The sequence below is a fragment of the Botryllus schlosseri genome, chromosome 4, assembly GCF_051294905.1.
Source record: "Botryllus schlosseri isolate E-star chromosome 4, Bs_hap1, whole genome shotgun sequence".
NCBI classification, from domain to species: domain Eukaryota; kingdom Metazoa; phylum Chordata; class Ascidiacea; order Stolidobranchia; family Styelidae; genus Botryllus; species Botryllus schlosseri.
In genome coordinates, this window is record NC_137239.1 from 17,819,455 (window position 1) to 17,838,475 (window position 19,021).

Genomic DNA, 19,021 nt, shown 5'->3' on the forward strand with positions numbered 1-19,021 from the left:
CCGGTCAAGAATTATAGATTTCTGACTCGATACCATCATGTTGTGACGTCACGAAGATTGCCGATATTTTTTCACCTCCAATGGCTGATAGCGATAATTCTTTCGAAGTCTAATATTGACTCGATATTATCGGCGAACCGGTAATCGGCCAGGCTCTATTTATGACTGTTATTACTGGTCAGGAATCTTTATCGAACTAGATATTTAATTATATTTCCGAGAGAGTCATATGATATCTTCGAAATTGAAGGCAATTTTAATGCATAACCAATAATTCTGGAGAACAGTCAAATGCGAATATACTGTTTATTTTTCAGTAACATGCATTTTACAGTTTACTTTTTGCAGACTTCCCAAGGAATCCATAAAACATGCGATAGTATAGTGAATTACTCAAACCTGGATTGCTCCACTGGGAGTCTCGCGCGGCGCAATCCGCTCCACCAAACCAGGACAACAATTTCAGCGATATTTTTAACGTTTGGTTAACTTCACATTCAATCATAAAATGCTTCGAGTGTAACATAATGTTGCGCTACGAGCCTGCATGCACTGCACAGTAGGGTGGTTCAAAAATAACCTTTTTTCCTGAATTTTGCAGGTTACTTGATTAAATCGTTAGGTTGCCTTAAAAAACGACGCACTCCAAATTTGAATTCATTCTAACCAATATTCGCGGATTTCGTAGAGTTTGAAAATTTTGAATTTGCCTAAAAATGCAAAAAAAAAAATTTTTGCAAATTTTTCTGCCAACCCCATGAAATTGTTGCGCTGTCTTCGAAAACGATGCAAAACAAATTTGACTCAATTCGAAGCCGTAGAAGTGGAGTTATTTCAGTGTTTCTTTGATAATTCTGGGATTATCCTTGATTGGTGGATCATCTCAGAATTATCATCAAAAAACTTGAATAACTCCGCTTCTGCAGCTTGGAATTGAGTCAAATTTGTTTTCCATCGTTTTTGAAGACAGCGCAACAATTTCATAAGGTTGGAAGGAAAATTTGAAAAAAAAATTTTTTTGCATTTTTAGGCAAATTCAAAATTTTCAAACTCTACGAAATCCGCGAATATTGGTTAGAATGAATTCAAATTTGGTGTGCGTCGTTTTTTAAGGCAACCTAACGATTTAATCAAGTAACCTGCAAGATTCACGAAAAAAGGTTATTTTTGAACCACCCTACTGCACAGTGCCAGCAAGCAACAAAACAATTGAGAATGTGAATGGCTAATTGGCTATGTTTGTAATTTGAATTTGTAATTGGGAATGTCGCATCCAAGTTGATTTGTCGCCATTGATCAGGCAGACAATGTGGATTTGAAAATTGCATTGTCACGGGTTTCGACAAGTCTGCTTTTCTCTTTGATCAATCAGCGAATCGTGAAATCCTCGATTTCAAGGCGTCCAATCCTCGATTTCAAGGCGTGCAATGTTGGGCACGGCGGATTCGCAAGTGAATGCATCACTATGTTGCGAAAACGATTCTTCATCCGACTTTTGGCAGTCAGTAACGAGGTACACCTCAAACTCCATCCATACCAAATTTTATCGAAATCCTCGTACGGGATGGTGTTCAAAATCACCGCCCCGAAAGGAAATTGACAAATTCATATTTCAATTTTACAAAACTATTTTGACTTTCACACTGTCACTACACGAGACACACTTCAAACTCTATCCGTATCTAATATCATCGAAATCCTCGTATAGTCGTAGGATATGTGTATAAATTACATCTGTCGAGCACAATCACGAATTTATGTGCGCAAAATCACAATTCCCGACTCAAACGATATAATACCAACCTACGGAGGTTATGAATCTATATACTCAAACCTTTAATGCTGCCACTAGACGAGTCACGCTTCCAACTCGAGCGGTACCAACGTTTGGCGAATCCTCGTGGGGTTCGTGTCTCAATCACATGTAACTTGAAAACGCAATTCGCAGCCTTGTTAGCTTATAAGCTAACAAGCACAAAACGCTGCCGTAGTCGTGGATAAGGCAAGTTGGCAACAACGGTCTCCAGGGGCGTCAGCCTATGTATCAATGGCAATCAATTGCTTTCTGTCTACATACTTTTGCAAACTTTCAACTTCGCGCACCTAAATTGGTGAATTTCGTTTCGGTGGTGGGAATAATTTTTGACAACATCTCGTATGCGGATTTCTATGAAATTTGGTACGAAAGAAGCTTGAGGTGTACCTCGTCTCGTGTGAGTGTCGAATAAAGACTCGATTTCGGAAGCATAGGGACACTGGGACACATTCAATGTGGTCGTGACGTATCATATTTGATTGATAGCCTACCCTTGAAACTGTTGACCTCACTCCGGTTCAGTACGGCACAGTAGCACATCATTGCACTGCCAAAACAGTACTGTTTTATGCTAATAACAGACAATCAACCGGTGTCATCTGCGTTATTTTAATAAGCATTCGTGTTATATGCATAATGTATCGAGTCACATGCATACATCAGTGGCGGGACGTTCCCAGTAGTCCAGTTATACTGCAGTACAAAATAGATGAAACTTTACAGGGTCATTATTATGCCACACTCATATAAGGGGTGTACGTACGGTATCCGAAAAACGTGTGCATGCCGATAGTGAGAAATGGATACTAGTTGTGAAATTTTGTGTTGTGATGTCCGATCGGTATTAAAAATGTAGTAGCAATTATATATGTAAGCTTCACATTCTGTTCGAAGAATGGTACGACTGTTATCCCGTCCGGTAAGCATGATTATTGGCTCACATCTTATCTCTATCGTCATCTATCTTTCAAGGTTACGGTACGTACTTGAGAGTGATTTTTAATATTATCCAATGTTAGGGTTACCATCATAGGTCCTCCTTTTTCAGGAAATCGAAAATGTCGTCCGTGGACGCCTTAATGTCCTCCTCTTTTATAGCTTTGACAGCCAAAGTAATGGACACAAATGACGCGAAATCTTCTATGTGGACGCTCGAGACCGAGAGGGTCATTCGGGCGTAATTCTGGATAAATGGCCTTTTTTCAGTCAACACCACATCAGTATATAGGTAAAAAGTGTCGAGTACAAATTTTAGAAGCAGCAGTTTTCTAGTCGGGTAATCTGACTTCTAGGATTTGTAAAAAGTGCCCCCTATCCGATTCCCGAATATGGCAAGGCTCCCCAATGTTAGTGTTAGTGTTATGGCTCGAGTCCGAGTCCAAGTCATAGTGTTGACTGTTCATGTTCAGTTTCGAGTTAAAGTCTTGTTAAACCCATTTTTTGCAACTCTGCTTAATGATATCGAATGCTTCGCGTTCTAATTATACCAATTTTCCTCACTTTTAACATTTTCTGGTCGCATTTTCAATTACCAGTACTAATGAACGAAATACGAATAGTGTGGTAACTTTGCTCTTCCTCGAAAATGAAATGCCAGTCTTGGCCGTCCCAGTCTCGAGTCATATGACTTGGTCCGAGTCTTTCTCAATGACTCGAGCACAAATCGAGTCAATACACAGATTGACTCAAATCGAGTCGAATCGTTTCCATATTTCGAGAAAATGACTCCAGTCAAGTCGAGACACCAAAAAATCGTGACTCGAGTCGAGTCATGACTCGATTCACCACAGCCCTGGCAAAACAACAATTGAGCTGATAGCACTAATGCATTGGTTCTCAACTGGGGGTCCGCGAACCATTTTCGTGGGGGGGGCCGCAAACCATCTATATTTGCAACATGATTGATAACCTAATTTGTAATTTTTTCAGCTATGTAAATCAGGAGTAACTTTCGTTTAGGAATTTCTAAAGTTTTTTCCTAATTCGTAGCAAAGGAATTTACACCTCATCACGGAATCCCGTTTTTCATTGTTTAGAAGAAGCGGAGCACCGTAATACAATGACCATCACAACAGGCCTAATTTACATGGCCGGCTGGATCAGCTTCGATCTTTTTCGTCAGCCCTACTCTTTCGCTGTCTGAAAAGAGAAAAAGGCAATCGACTTGAAGCAGTCTTGAGGTCGAATCCTATCTACAAAGTTGCTTGGAGACAATTGAGCAGTACTGGAATATGTTACTCAAAAACGAGTCTCGACTATACTATTCCTTACAGATTTTAGTCTGACTGTATTCGCAATTATGAGAGAACGGCATATTCATAGGATCGCTTGTGACCGTTTCCCGGCGGGGTGCTTAGGTCTAGGCGTGTACACAGTGTACCTGTACAGCCTGCAGCTGCTGTACGAAATATGGCCCCGGCATTTGGGCGACAGTCATCAGTAGTGAGGGTTGAATCGTTATACGCAGGCCAATCAGAGAGCGCCACGTCATCCTAATTGCCACGCCCATTTTCATACCCTAAGGGTACATTCATCTGGTACGTCATCTGTGCCACATCATCAAGCGCCACGCCTATAGTGCCACATCATCCATCCATTGCTATATCATCGCTGCATTGATTGCCGCATCTTGATACTTTTCTCAGATATTGTATTATGTGTATTTAGGACTAATATCATCCATACATATTTTTTAAACTTGATTTTATGTGTACAAGTTACGGCTTCTGCAGTTTCCACATTTTACGACTTATGATTGCCGCGTCAAAACTTACATTGGCACTTTACTCAGTCTCCTTGAAATAGCATTGTTTAGTGTACGAGTTCATTTTATTTCGAAAAAAGAGCATATCAATGATATCGTTGATCGTTATTGCGTCGATTCACTAGCTGAAATCCTCCAGATCGGTTGATGTTTCGAGGTACACCGCTTTGCTGCCGTCCGACACTGCGATCCGAGTTCTTGCGTTCGATCTGACCGTTTTGTTTGATGTAGCGATCACTGGCTTGTAGTATATACGATACGAGCGGAAGGTCGGGATTATGAACAACTACGCTAGGCGAATAGATGACGAATTCATCAGCTCGCAGTATAACCGCTACCTGTATAATGTTTGCATGTCGAGTATAAGGGTATTTAACTCGCCACTAAAATGCCAACGGAATAGCCGCAGGGAGCCGGTTCTCGTTGCTATAATTAAACGAACACCTTTGCCGCAGGTACGCGATCACCGACGTTATAATGATAGGGACAAATTAGCCGCATGAAAGCGAGTCTAATGAATATAACGACAGACAACAAGTTAGTTGAAAAGTAAAACTAATCGTGACCGATGCAAGACGGCGTGAAACAGCGCTTTCGCTCGATTCTTGTTGATGTAGCGATCACTGGCTTGTAGTATATACGATACGAGCGGAAGGTCGGGATTAGGAACAACAACGCACAGGCAGTCTCACACACTTTGCTGCATCTGAGCTTCGTACTAATACATGCATAATTTTTGCATGACGAGAATACGGGTAATACGGTCAATAAACGCCGGAGGCGAGTCATTTAAACCTTGTTGCTAGATAATACCACTTTCGGCTACAACAAAGTTGCCCTGCAACAAAAAATAGAAGCCCTAATGATCATGCAGAGTAAAGTTCAATTATACATCGAATTATTCGAATAGACTTGTGTAGGTATGAAGTGAAATAGAACGGAGTTTACGCAAAAGTTGCTATTGATCATAGACCAAGCTTGCTTTCAGAGCTGGAAACTAAATGCATATGAAAATTTAGCTAGGTTTTCTCCACACGCATCAAATGTAGGCCTACTCAAGTGTTTATGAGGCGGCGAATAGTTCGAAGGTTGTTAACATGTAAGGACGTCACATAGAATTGTGGAGTTTTCTGTAAACTATAATCCGGTGATCTATTTTCAATCACTATATTTTTCATTAATCTAAACTTCGCAGTTACGCTTTCTACAGTTTACACATTTTACGACTTATTTTCTTTAGACCCATACAAGTGATCCCCAATGTCGGGGCTATGGAAACAAATCAAGCATGCGTAAGTAAATCTTGAGCTTAGATCACCGAGACTCTTGTATGCAACTAACATTACAGACAACCATTCGACAATATTCAACTAGCATTAATGCTTTCGATATAGTGCATCATGTACAGCGACACGCTGATCAATTCAAATTCAACAATGGGATCCCCCGCACAATCATGAAGCCCGATTTGCGTTGAATATTAACGATACCAACAAATCGGAAGATCTCTTTTCCCTCTACATCTATGATAGAGGTACCATTCCATTGACTACGAATAACTTGAGATTCTGTGGGATTGAAATCGCAATCAAATAATATGAGAGTTTTTTTTCCAGCTTTCAGAACTTGGACAATCGTATCAGGACTATATCGCAACACCGCAGTATGTGTGCGTGCAAAACGATACACAGTTATTTTTAGTGCCATCCGTACGACTTATGTTCAACTTGCAGTGCAACAGATGATTTATTTGCGACCGATGCATTAATGACTTTAATACTATGTACTTTAAATTATCCACACCTATGAGTCGAAATGTTGTTAAGTAACTCATGTTTTCAGCATAACCTAAAAGCAAAGTGGACGAATTTCCATGCGACCGATGCATTAATGACTTTAATACTATGTACTTTAAATTATCCACACCTATGAGTCGAAATGTTGTTAAGTAACTCATGTTTTCAGCATAACCTAAAAGCAAAGTGGACGAATTTCCATGTTGATCAAATACCCCAAACACTGCTTGCTTTCATAGTTAGTAATTAAGCGCATCACAGAATTTACCCAAAAAAGTCGGTACTCCGAAAATTTTCTAAAGTAGAGCTTTTGGCGTTGGACTTAAGTTCAAATGAACAAGTGTTCACGTAGGTTCGAGGTCTGAATGAGTCTTTTAAAGCATATAGAAACGAAAAAACTAATCTAAAAAATGTACGAAGTTTGGATGCGGCATATTTGGGTTTTTTAAAAATTATTTATACCCACGATTCGAGATATCGTTACAATGGAACTGGGTTGGCCGAGTGGTTAAGGCGTTGAACTTAAGCTTCAATGAACAGGTGTTCACGTGGGTTCGAACCCCACACCCAGTACGTCTTATGGGGATTAGGATTTTTTGGATTCAAATTTTTCGCTATTTTTTCATGGCCATAAGTCATTCTGGACCGCGAAATTGTGTAGCATATACTAATTTACGATAGCGCATTTGTAATTCGTGCAAATACAGTAATATCATAGTTCTTGTAACAAATTTGTATGCGCACAATATATGTTTATCATAAGTCCCACACATTCATGATTTCGTCCTGGTTTGAGTTTTAGAAAATATTATACCCACATCGCGACATCTTTCAAAAACAAAACGATGGCCAATGCTTGAGAGAGCAAATTTGCTATTTTTCATTGCCAAATATTGTGCTTTCAATTCACACATGGATTATTGGCAATATAATTTTACTTAACATATTTCTTTCAATTCCAGGCCTATTCAGTCCAATTAACGGCCACAAAGCTGAGTCCTCGACATCTCATACTAGCGCACCATGAAAATGGTGACCTGCAGTCATGGATCGTGGCGAATGGCTTCCGCATAAAGGGATCGTCTCACAATGAAGCGACACCATTTGAGATGGTGCTGGATCTTCTCTATTATGTTTGTGACCTCACATATCCAAAAGTTTTCCAGATACTCTCAATTTTGGATGAAATATTCGAGCGACATCGAACTGTCCTAAACGCAGTCTCCAAACGTCTCCGCTATTTGCACTTTTTCACATTTTATAACACCTTAAGTAGTACTTAACAGTTTTAGTTTTAAATAAAATACGGAATATAAACTAATCGAAAAATTCGGTTTTTGCGTGCATCTGTTTTTGCGGGAGCGTATAGCACGTACCTATACATAGTCAACTTTAATAACTGAATTACCATGCTTAACATTGAATCCCAACTCTAAACTTGATACGTAGATGTAGGACATTATGGCAATGCACCATGCTAAATTTCATCACACATCTAATGATGGAACACCTTTAAAACTAACGCAGTCGAATACCGACTTTTACGCGTATCTGTTTGCGTGAACTTAGCATATACCTATACATAGTCAATTTTAATAGCAGAATTACCGTGTTAAACATTGAATTCCCATCTTGAAAGTTGGTACGCGGTTATAGGACATTATAAAAATGCACCATACCAAATCCCATCAGACATTTCATGATGGAACAACTTTAAAACTAACGCGACTCTACATCAACTTTTTGCGTACATCTGTTTTGCGGGAGCGTATAGCACGTACCCATACATAGCCAACTTTAATAACGGAATTACCATGCATTGAATCCCAACTCTAAACTTGATACGTAGTTGTAGGACATTATGACTATGCACCAAGCTAAATTTCATCACACATCTAATGATGGAACACCTTTGAAACTATCGCAGTCGAATACCGACTTTTACGCATATCTGTTTTTCGTGAACATAGCATATACCCATACATAGTCAATTTTAATAACAGAATTAGCATGCTAAACATTAAATTCTCACCTTGAACGTTGGTACGCAGTTGTAGGACATAATAACAATGCACCATACCAAATTTCGTCAGACATTTCATCATGTAACACCTTCAAAACCAATGCAGTTCTATACAGACTTTTGGCTAAATCTGTTTTTCCGTAGCGTAGCACGTACCTAAACATAGTCAATTTTATTAACGGAATTACCATGTTAATATTCGACTCCCTACCTTGAAACTCGGTACGCAGTTGTAAGACATTATGACAATGCACCATGTCAAATTTTGCAAGTACTTTATCTTTACACGACGTTTTTTGTAAAATGAATACTAATTTTATTGAAAAAATAAAAAATAAAAAAGAGCGAAAAATTACATTATATCCCGGAACGCAACAAGAGAAATCGTATGAATTTGTAAACTACTTGTTCATGACATAATAATAATTCTACTTGTACACTTTTTCACATTTTATAACACTTTAAGTAATACTTAACAGTTTCAGTTTTAAATAAAAGACGGAATATAAACTAATCGAAAAATTCGGTAACCAATTTCGCGTAGGCTATGCATGCATACAAATGAGGAAAGTTACATCAACGCGTGTTAAAGTAGCTGTATCGAGTTATCGAATGATTTTCTCCTTACATCAAAACAACTAGAATGTATAACTAAATTTAAAAAACGTATCTAAATGAGCTCCAGGGCATTGTGATTATGCTGCATACCAAATTTCATCACACATTTCATGATGGAACAACTTTAAAACTAACGCAGTTCTATAGCAACTTTTGCCTGAATCTGTTTTCGGCAGCGTGTACATATACATAGTCAGATTTAATAACAGAATTATCATGCTAATATGTGACTCCTCACCTTGAAACTTGGTACGTAGTTGTAGGACATTGTGATTATGCAGCATACCAAATTTCCTCACGCATTTCATAATGGAACAACTTTAAAACTAACGCGGTTCTACATCGACTTTTTGCGTACATCTGTTTTGCGTGGGGGCGTATAGCACGTACCTATACATAGTTAACTTTAACAACGGAATTACCATGCTTAACATTGAATCCCAACTCGAAACTTGATACGTAGTTGTAGAACATTATGGCAATGCACCATGCTAAATTTCATCACACATCTAATGATGGAACACCTTTAAAACTAACGCAGTCGAATACCGACTTTTACGCATATCTGTTTTGCGTGAACATAGCATATACCTATACATAGTCAATTTTAATAGCAGAATTACCGTGTTAAACATTGAATTCCCACCTTGAAAGTTGGTACGCGGTTATAGGAGATTATAACAATGCACCATACCAAATCCCATCACACATTTCATGATGGAACAACTTTAAAACTAACGCGGCTCTACATCGACTTTTTGCGTACATATGTTTTGTGGGAGCGTATAGCACGTAGCCTACCCATACATAGCCAACTTTAATAACGGAATTACCATGCTTAACATTGAATCCCAACTCGAAACTTGATACGTAGTTATAGGACATTATGGCAATTCACCATGCTAAATTTCATCACACATCTAATGATGGAACACCTTTGAAACTATCGCAGTCGAATACCAACTTTTACGCATATTTGTTTTTCGTGAACATAGCATATACCCATACATAGTCAATTTTAATAACAGAATTAGCACGCTAAACATTAAATTCTCACCTTGAACGTTGATACGCGGTTGTAGGACATAATAACAATGCACCATACCAAATTTCGTCAGACATTTCATGATGTAACACCTTTAAAACTAGCGCAGTTCTATACCAACTTCGCGTGAATCTGTTTGCGGGAGCGTAGCACGTACCTATGCGTGATCAACTTTAGTGATGGAATTACATATGTAATTAAGTTTCAACACTTTTACAGTGATTCGTCTTGCTTCCTATAACATCCCACTCGAGAAAATGCGTCGTAGGATATAGATGAAACTAGCACAACTCATCAAGACCGCTGAAAACAGTACATTTCAACATTTAGTAGCAGTAAATTTCTAGTAAAGTACAAGACGTGATGATTTCCGAGTGAGTTAAAAAGTAAGTATTGCAGGTATAGTTTACCTGAAAACTGAATACTCTGAAATAGAAGTAGATGCAGTGTAAATAGTTAATCACTTGATTAAGTTTAGTGCAAGCAGCTAAACCTATACTTGAGTAGTACAAAATGCACGAGTACTTCGCTATCGCCTCCCTCCGCGTAATAAGTGTCTACGGTTTAAGACTGCTTTTACCGATACTCGTCGGTTTCAGTTTTAGATAGAATTCGGAAACCAAATAATTTCATAAACATAAGCTAATTTAATGAATTTACTCGAATGTACTATGCCGCGCTGATAAGATTAATTATAATATACTTATCATGTTACAGCGATTTTTCTAGCGTTGAAAATCTTTAAAATGTAGTAAGCAGGCCAAATGAAGATATTCGTTGAGCTGAATAAACATAAAAATACTCTAGACTACTTTATCGGTACTTTACAGTTACAGTTTTAGATAAAATTTGTCCCTTTCACCTATAATTACAACTCCTCGCTATCTAAACATGTTTAGAATATATTATTTGCGATGATACGAACCCGTGAAGTACTCAAGTTGCTTTTCGTAGGATATAGATGAAACTGACAACACTCACCAAGACCAGTGATCCACTGAAAAAAGTAAATTGTAGCAGTAAAGTCCCACTAAAGTACAAGAAGTAATGATTTCCTAGTTAGTTAAAAAGTAAGTATTGAGGTATAGTTTGGTCGAAAAAGCGAAAAACTCTGAAATAGAAGTAGATGCAGTGTAAATAGGTAATCACTTCATTAAGTATAGCGCAAGCAGGCCAAACCTATACTTAAGTACTGCAAATGTACAAGTACTTCGCAATGTTCTCCTTCCACGTAAAAAGTGACTAGGTTTTAGAGTACTTTATCGGTACTCGACAGTTTCAGTGCTAGATAAAATTTGGTAAGACTTTAAATTTTAAAGTAGTTTGAGCTTACGTTTGTATCACCTTGACAAGTAACATTATCAGACATGAAAATGATACTATCACCGAATATAGAAGTTAACACGCGTCAATGTGTTTCGGAATTCACGAGAAATTGCTTACTAAGAGAAGTATATTGTTGTATACACAATAGTGGAGAGAATATTTAAAATGTAGTAAGCAGGCCGATGGGTATTCGTTTAGTTGTATAGACATAAAAAACATTCCCGCGCGCTCTTAAACAAAACACTTCCTAACCCTACCACCTAATACTAAGACGCGCGCGGGAATGTTTTTATACCTATACAACTAAACGAATACCCATCGGCCTGCTTACTACATTTTAAATATTCTCTCCACTATTGTGTATACAACAATATACTTCTCTTAGTAAGCAATTTCTCGTGAATTCCGAAACACATTGACGCGTGTTAACTTCTATATTCGGTGATAGTATCATTTTCATGTCTGATAATGTTACTTGTCAAGGTGATACAAACGTAAGCTCAAACTACTTTAAAATTTAAAGTCTTACCAAATTTTATCTAGCACTGAAACTGTCGAGTACCGATAAAGTACTCTAAAACCTAGTCACTTTTTACGTGGAAGGAGAACATAGCGAAGTACTTGTACATTTGCAGTACTTAAGTATAGGTTTGGCCTGCTTGCGCTATACTTAATGAAGTGATTACCTATTTACACTGCATCTACTTCTATTTCAGAGTTTTTCGCTTTTTCGACCAAACTATACCTCAATACTTACTTTTTAACTAACTAGGAAATCATTACTTCTTGTACTTTAGTGGGACTTTACTGCTACAATTTACTTTTTTCAGTGGATCACTGGTCTTGGTGAGTGTTGTCAGTTTCATCTATATCCTACGAAAAGCAACTTGAGTACTTCACGGGTTCGTATCATCGCAAATAATATATTCTAAACATGTTTAGATAGCGAGGAGTTGTAATTATAGGTGAAAGGGACAAATTTTATCTAAAACTGTAACTGTAAAGTACCGATAAAGTAGTCTAGAGTATTTTTATGTTTATTCAGCTCAACGAATATCTTCATTTGGCCTGCTTACTACATTTTAAAGATTTTCAACGCTAGAAAAATCGCTGTAACATGATAAGTATATTATAATTAATCTTATCAGCGCGGCATAGTACATTCGAGTAAATTCATTAAATTAGCTTATGTTTATGAAATTATTTGGTTTCCGAATTCTATCTAAAACTGAAACCGACGAGTATCGGTAAAAGCAGTCTTAAACCGTAGACACTTATTACGCGGAGGGAGGCGATAGCGAAGTACTCGTGCATTTTGTACTACTCAAGTATAGGTTTAGCTGCTTGCACTAAACTTAATCAAGTGATTAACTATTTACACTGCATCTACTTCTATTTCAGAGTATTCAGTTTTCAGGTAAACTATACCTGCAATACTTACTTTTTAACTCACTCGGAAATCATCACGTCTTGTACTTTACTAGAAATTTACTGCTACTAAATGTTGAAATGTACTGTTTTCAGCGGTCTTGATGAGTTGTGCTAGTTTCATCTATATCCTACGACGCATTTTCTCGAGTGGGATGTTATAGGAAGCAAGACGAATCACTGTAAAAGTGTTGAAACTTAATTACATATGTAATTCCATCACTAAAGTTGATCACGCATAGGTACGTGCTACGCTCCCGCAAACAGATTCACGCGAAGTTGGTATAGAACTGCGCTAGTTTTAAAGGTGTTACATCATGAAATGTCTGACGAAATTTGGTATGGTGCATTGTTATTATGTCCTACAACCGCGTATCAACGTTCAAGGTGAGAATTTAATGTTTAGCGTGCTAATTCTGTTATTAAAATTGACTATGTATGGGTATATGCTATGTTCACGAAAAACAAATATGCGTAAAAGTTGGTATTCGACTGCGATAGTTTCAAAGGTGTTCCATCATTAGATGTGTGATGAAATTTAGCATGGTGAATTGCCATAATGTCCTATAACTACGTATCAAGTTTCGAGTTGGGATTCAATGTTAAGCATGGTAATTCCGTTATTAAAGTTGGCTATGTATGGGTAGGCTACGTGCTATACGCTCCCACAAAACATATGTACGCAAAAAGTCGATGTAGAGCCGCGTTAGTTTTAAAGTTGTTCCATCATGAAATGTGTGATGGGATTTGGTATGGTGCATTGTTATAATCTCCTATAACCGCGTACCAACTTTCAAGGTGGGAATTCAATGTTTAACACGGTAATTCTGCTATTAAAATTGACTATGTATAGGTATATGCTATGTTCACGCAAAACAGATATGCGTAAAAGTCGGTATTCGACTGCGTTAGTTTTAAAGGTGTTCCATCATTAGATGTGTGATGAAATTTAGCATGGTGCATTGCCATAATGTTCTACAACTACGTATCAAGTTTCGAGTTGGGATTCAATGTTAAGCATGGTAATTCCGTTGTTAAAGTTAACTATGTATAGGTACGTGCTATACGCCCCCACGCAAAACAGATGTACGCAAAAAGTCGATGTAGAACCGCGTTAGTTTTAAAGTTGTTCCATTATGAAATGCGTGAGGAAATTTGGTATGCTGCATAATCACAATGTCCTACAACTACGTACCAAGTTTCAAGGTGAGGAGTCACATATTAGCATGATAATTCTGTTATTAAATCTGACTATGTATATGTACACGCTGCCGAAAACAGATTCAGGCAAAAGTTGCTATAGAACTGCGTTAGTTTTAAAGTTGTTCCATCATGAAATGTGTGATGAAATTTGGTATGCAGCATAATCACAATGCCCTGGAGCTCATTTAGATACGTTTTTTAAATTTAGTTATACATTCTAGTTGTTTTGATGTAAGGAGAATATCATTCGATAACTCGATACAGCTACTTTAACACGCGTTGATGTAACTTTCCTCATTTGTATGCATGCATAGCCTACGCGAAATTGGTTACCGAATTTTTCGATTAGTTTATATTCCGTCTTTTATTTAAAACTGAAACTGTTAAGTATTACTTAAAGTGTTATAAAATGTGAAAAAGTGTACAAGTAGAATTATTATTATGTCATGAACAAGTAGTTTACAAATTCATACGATTTCTCTTGTTGCGTTCCGGGATATAATGTAATTTTTCGCTCTTTTTTATTTTTTATTTTTTCAATAAAATTAGTATTCATTTTACAAAAAACGTCGTGTAAAGATAAAGTACTTGCAAAATTTGACATGGTGCATTGTCATAATGTCTTACAACTGCGTACCGAGTTTCAAGGTAGGGAGTCGAATATTAACATGGTAATTCCGTTAATAAAATTGACTATGTTTAGGTACGTGCTACGCTACGGAAAAACAGATTTAGCCAAAAGTCTGTATAGAACTGCATCGGTTTTGAAGGTGTTACATCATGAAATGTCTGACGAAATTTGGTATGGTGCATTGTTATTATGTCCTACAACTGCGTACCAACGTTCAAGGTGAGAATTTAATGTTTAGCATGCTAATTCTGTTATTAAAATTGACTATGTATGGGTATATGCTATGTTCACGAAAAACAGATATGCGTAAAAGTCGGTATTCGACTGCGATAGTTTCAAAGGTGTTCCATCATTAGATGTGTGATGAAATTTAGCTTGGTGCATAGTCATAATGCCCTACAACTACGTATCAAGTTTAGAGTTGGGATTCAATGCATGGTAATTCCGTTATTAAAGTTGGCTATGTATGGGTACGTGCTATACGCTCCCGCAAAACAGATGTACGCAAAAAGTTGATGTAGAGTCGCGTTAGTTTTAAAGTTGTTCCATCATGAAATGTCTGATGGGATTTGGTATGGTGCATTTTTATAATGTCCTATAACCGCGTACCAACTTTCAAGATGGGAATTCAACGTTTAACACGGTAATTCTGCTATTAAAATTGACTATGTATAGGTATATGCTAAGTTCACGCAAACAGATACGCGTAAAAGTCGGTATTCGACTGCGTTAGTTTTAAAGGTGTTCCATCATTAGATGTGTGATGAAATTTAGCATGGTGCATTGCCATAATGTCCTACATCTACGTATCAAGTTTAGAGTTGGGATTCAATGTTAAGCATGGTAATTCAGTTATTAAAGTTGACTATGTATAGGTACGTGCTATACGCTCCCGCAAAAACAGATGCACGCAAAAACCGAATTTTTCGATTAGTTTATATTCCGTATTTTATTTAAAACTAAAACTGTTAAGTACTACTTAAGGTGTTATAAAATGTGAAAAAGTGCAAATAGCGGAGACGTTTGGAGACTGCGTTTAGGACAGTTCGATGTCGCTCGAATATTTCATCCAAAATTGAGAGTATCTGGAAAACTTTTGGATATGTGAGGTCACAAACATAATAGAGAAGATCCAGCACCATCTCAAATGGTGTCGCTTCATTGTGAGACGATCCCTTTATGCGGAAGCCATTCGCCACGATCCATGACTGCAGGTCACCATTTTCATGGTGCGCTAGTATGAGATGTCGAGGACTCAGCTTTGTGGCCGTTAATTGGACTGAATAGGCCTGGAATTGAAAGAAATATGTTAAGTAAAATTATATTGCCAATAATCCATGTGTGAATTGAAAGCACAATATTTGGCAATGAAAAATAGCAAATTTGCTCTCTCAAGCATTGGCCATCGTTTTGTTTTTGAAAGATGTCGCGATGTGGGTATAATATTTTCTAAAACTCAAACTAGGACGAAATCATGAATGTGTGGGACTTATGATAAACATATATTGTGCGCATACAAATTTGTTACAAGAACTATGATATTACTGTATTTGCACGAATTACAAATGCGCTATCGTAAATTAGTATATGCTACACAATTTCGCGGTCCAGAATGACCTATGGCCATGAAAAAATAGCGAAAAATTTGAATCCAAAAAATCCTAATCCCCATAAGACGTACTGGGTGTGGGGTTCGAACCCACGTGAACACCTGTTCATTGAAGCTTAAGTTCAACGCCTTAACCACTCGGCCAACCCAGTTCCATTGTAACGATATCTCGAATCGTGGGTATAAATAATTTTTAAAAAACCCAAATATGCCGCATCCAAACTTCGTACATTTTTTAGATTAGTTTTTTCGTTTCTATATGCTTTAAAAGACTCATTCAGACCTCGAACCTACGTGAACACTTGTTCATTTGAACTTAAGTCCAACGCCAAAAGCTCTACTTTAGAAAATTTTCGGAGTACCGACTTTTTTGGGTAAATTCTGTGATGCGCTTAATTACTAACTATGAAAGCAAGCAGTGTTTGGGGTATTTGATCAACATGGAAATTCGTCCACTTTGCTTTTAGGTTATGCTGAAAACATGAGTTACTTAACAACATTTCGACTCATAGGTGTGGATAATTTAAAGTACATAGTATTAAAGTCATTAATGCATCGGTCGCATGGAAATTCGTCCACTTTGCTTTTAGGTTATGCTGAAAACATGAGTTACTTAACAACATTTCGACTCATAGGTGTGGATAATTTAAAGTACATAGTATTAAAGTCATTAATGCATCGGTCGCAAATAAATCATCTGTTGCACTGCAAGTTGAACATAAGTCGTACGGATGGCACTAAAAATAACTGTGTATCGTTTTGCACGCACACATACTGCGGTGTTGCGATATAGTCCTGATACGATTGTCCAAGTTCTGAAAGCTGGAAAAAAAACTCTCATATTATTTGATTGCGATTTCAATCCCACAGAATCTCAAGTTATTCGTAGTCAATGGAATGGTACCTCTATCATAGATGTAGAGGGAAAAGAGATCTTCCGATTTGTTGGTATCGTTAATATTCAACGCAAATCGGGCTTCATGATTGTGCGGGGGATCCCATTGTTGAATTTGAATTGATCAGCGTGTCGCTGTACATGATGCACTATATCGAAAGCATTAATGCTAGTTGAATATTGTCGAATGGTTGTCTGTAATGTTAGTTGCATACAAGAGTCTCGGTGATCTAAGCTCAAGATTTACTTACGCATGCTTGATTTGTTTCCATAGCCCCGACATTGGGGATCACTTGTATGGGTCTAAAGAAAATAAGTCGTAAAATGTGTAAACTGTAGAAAGCGTAACTGCGAAGTTTAGATTAATGAAAAATATAGTGATTGAAAATAGATCACCGGATTATAGTTTACAGAAAACTCCACAATTCTATGTGACGTCCTTACATGCTAACAACCTTCGAACTATTCGCCGCCTCATAAACACTTGAGTAGGCCTACATTTGATGCGTGTGGAGAAAACCTAGCTAAATTTTCATATGCATTTAGTTTCCAGCTCTGAAAGCAAGCTTGGTCTATGATCAATAGCAACTTTTGCGTAAACTCCGTTCTATTTCACTTCATACCTACACAAGTCTATTCGAATAATTCGATGTATAATTGAACTTTACTCTGCATGATCATTAGGGCTTCTATTTTTTGTTGCAGGGCAACTTTGTTGTAGCCGAAAGTGGTATTATCTAGCAACAAGGTTTAAATGACTCGCCTCCGGCGTTTATTGACCGTATTACCCGTATTCTCGTCATGCAAAAATTATGCATGTATTAGTACGAAGCTCAGATGCAGCAAAGTGTGTGAGACTGCCTGTGCGTTGTTGTTCCTAATCCCGACCTTCCGCTCGTATCGTATATACTACAAGCCAGTGATCGCTACATCAACAAGAATCGAGCGAAAGCGCTGTTTCACGCCGTCTTGCATCGGTCACGATTAGTTTTACTTTTCAACTAACTTGTTGTCTGTCGTTATATTCATTAGACTCGCTTTCATGCGGCTAATTTGTCCCTATCATTATAACGTCGGTGATCGCGTACCTGCGGCAAAGGTGTTCGTTTAATTATAGCAACGAGAACCGGCTCCCTGCGGCTATTCCGTTGGCATTTTAGTGGCGAGTTAAATACCCTTATACTCGACATGCAAACATTATACAGGTAGCGGTTATACTGCGAGCTGATGAATTCGTCATCTATTCGCCTAGCGTAGTTGTTCATAATCCCGACCTTCCGCTCGTATCGTATATACTACAAGCCAGTGATCGCTACATCAAACAAAACGGTCAGATCGAACGCAAGAACTCGGATCGCAGTGTCGGACGGCAGCAAAGCGGTGTACCTCGAAACATCAACCGATCTGGAGGATTTCAGCTAGTGAATCGACGCAATAACGATCAACGATATCATTGATATGCTCTTTTTTCGAAATAAAATGAACTCGTACACTAAACAATGCTATTTCAAGGAGACTGAGTAAAGTGCCAATGTAAGTTTTGACGCGGCAATCATAAGTCGTAAAATGTGGAAACTGCAGAAGCCGTAACTTGTACACATAAAATCAAGTTTAAAAAATATGTATGGATGATATTAGTCCTAAATACACATAATACAATATCTGAGAAAAGTATCAAGATGCGGCAATCAATGCAGCGATGATATAGCAATGGATGGATGATGTGGCACTATAGGCGTGGCGCTTGATGATGTGGCACAGATGACGTAGCAGATGAATGTACCCTTAGGGTATGAAAATGGGCGTGGCAATTAGGATGACGTGGCGCTCTCTGATTGGCCTGCGTATAACGATTCAACCCTCACTT

At 37.8% G+C, this 19,021-nt stretch overlaps 3 long non-coding RNA genes and 2 other non-coding genes across 5 annotated transcripts; 2 read left to right on the forward strand and 3 right to left on the reverse strand.

The window, feature by feature from the left end:
* Positions 1 to 4,590: 4,590 nt before the first annotated feature.
* Positions 4,591 to 7,394, reverse strand: LOC145437183 (uncharacterized). The gene is made up of 2 exons (XR_013914607.1): positions 7,195 to 7,394; positions 4,591 to 5,418 (listed from the first exon to the last, which is right to left on the reverse strand). It is a non-coding gene; the product is annotated as an uncharacterized LOC145437183 (long non-coding RNA).
* Positions 6,867 to 6,949, forward strand: Trnal-uaa (transfer RNA leucine (anticodon UAA)). Its single transcript has one exon. It is a non-coding gene; the product is annotated as a tRNA-Leu (tRNA).
* An 8,178-nt stretch (positions 7,395 to 15,572) lies between the features above and the next one.
* Positions 15,573 to 17,864, reverse strand: LOC145437184 (uncharacterized). The gene is made up of 2 exons (XR_013914608.1): positions 17,406 to 17,864; positions 15,573 to 15,939 (listed from the first exon to the last, which is right to left on the reverse strand). It is a non-coding gene; the product is annotated as an uncharacterized LOC145437184 (long non-coding RNA).
* Positions 15,939 to 18,687, forward strand: LOC145437186 (uncharacterized). The gene is made up of 2 exons (XR_013914609.1): positions 15,939 to 16,083; positions 17,860 to 18,687. It is a non-coding gene; the product is annotated as an uncharacterized LOC145437186 (long non-coding RNA).
* Trnal-uaa (transfer RNA leucine (anticodon UAA)) lies at positions 16,329 to 16,411 on the reverse strand. Its single transcript has one exon. It is a non-coding gene; the product is annotated as a tRNA-Leu (tRNA).
* Positions 18,688 to 19,021: the final 334 nt, after the last annotated feature.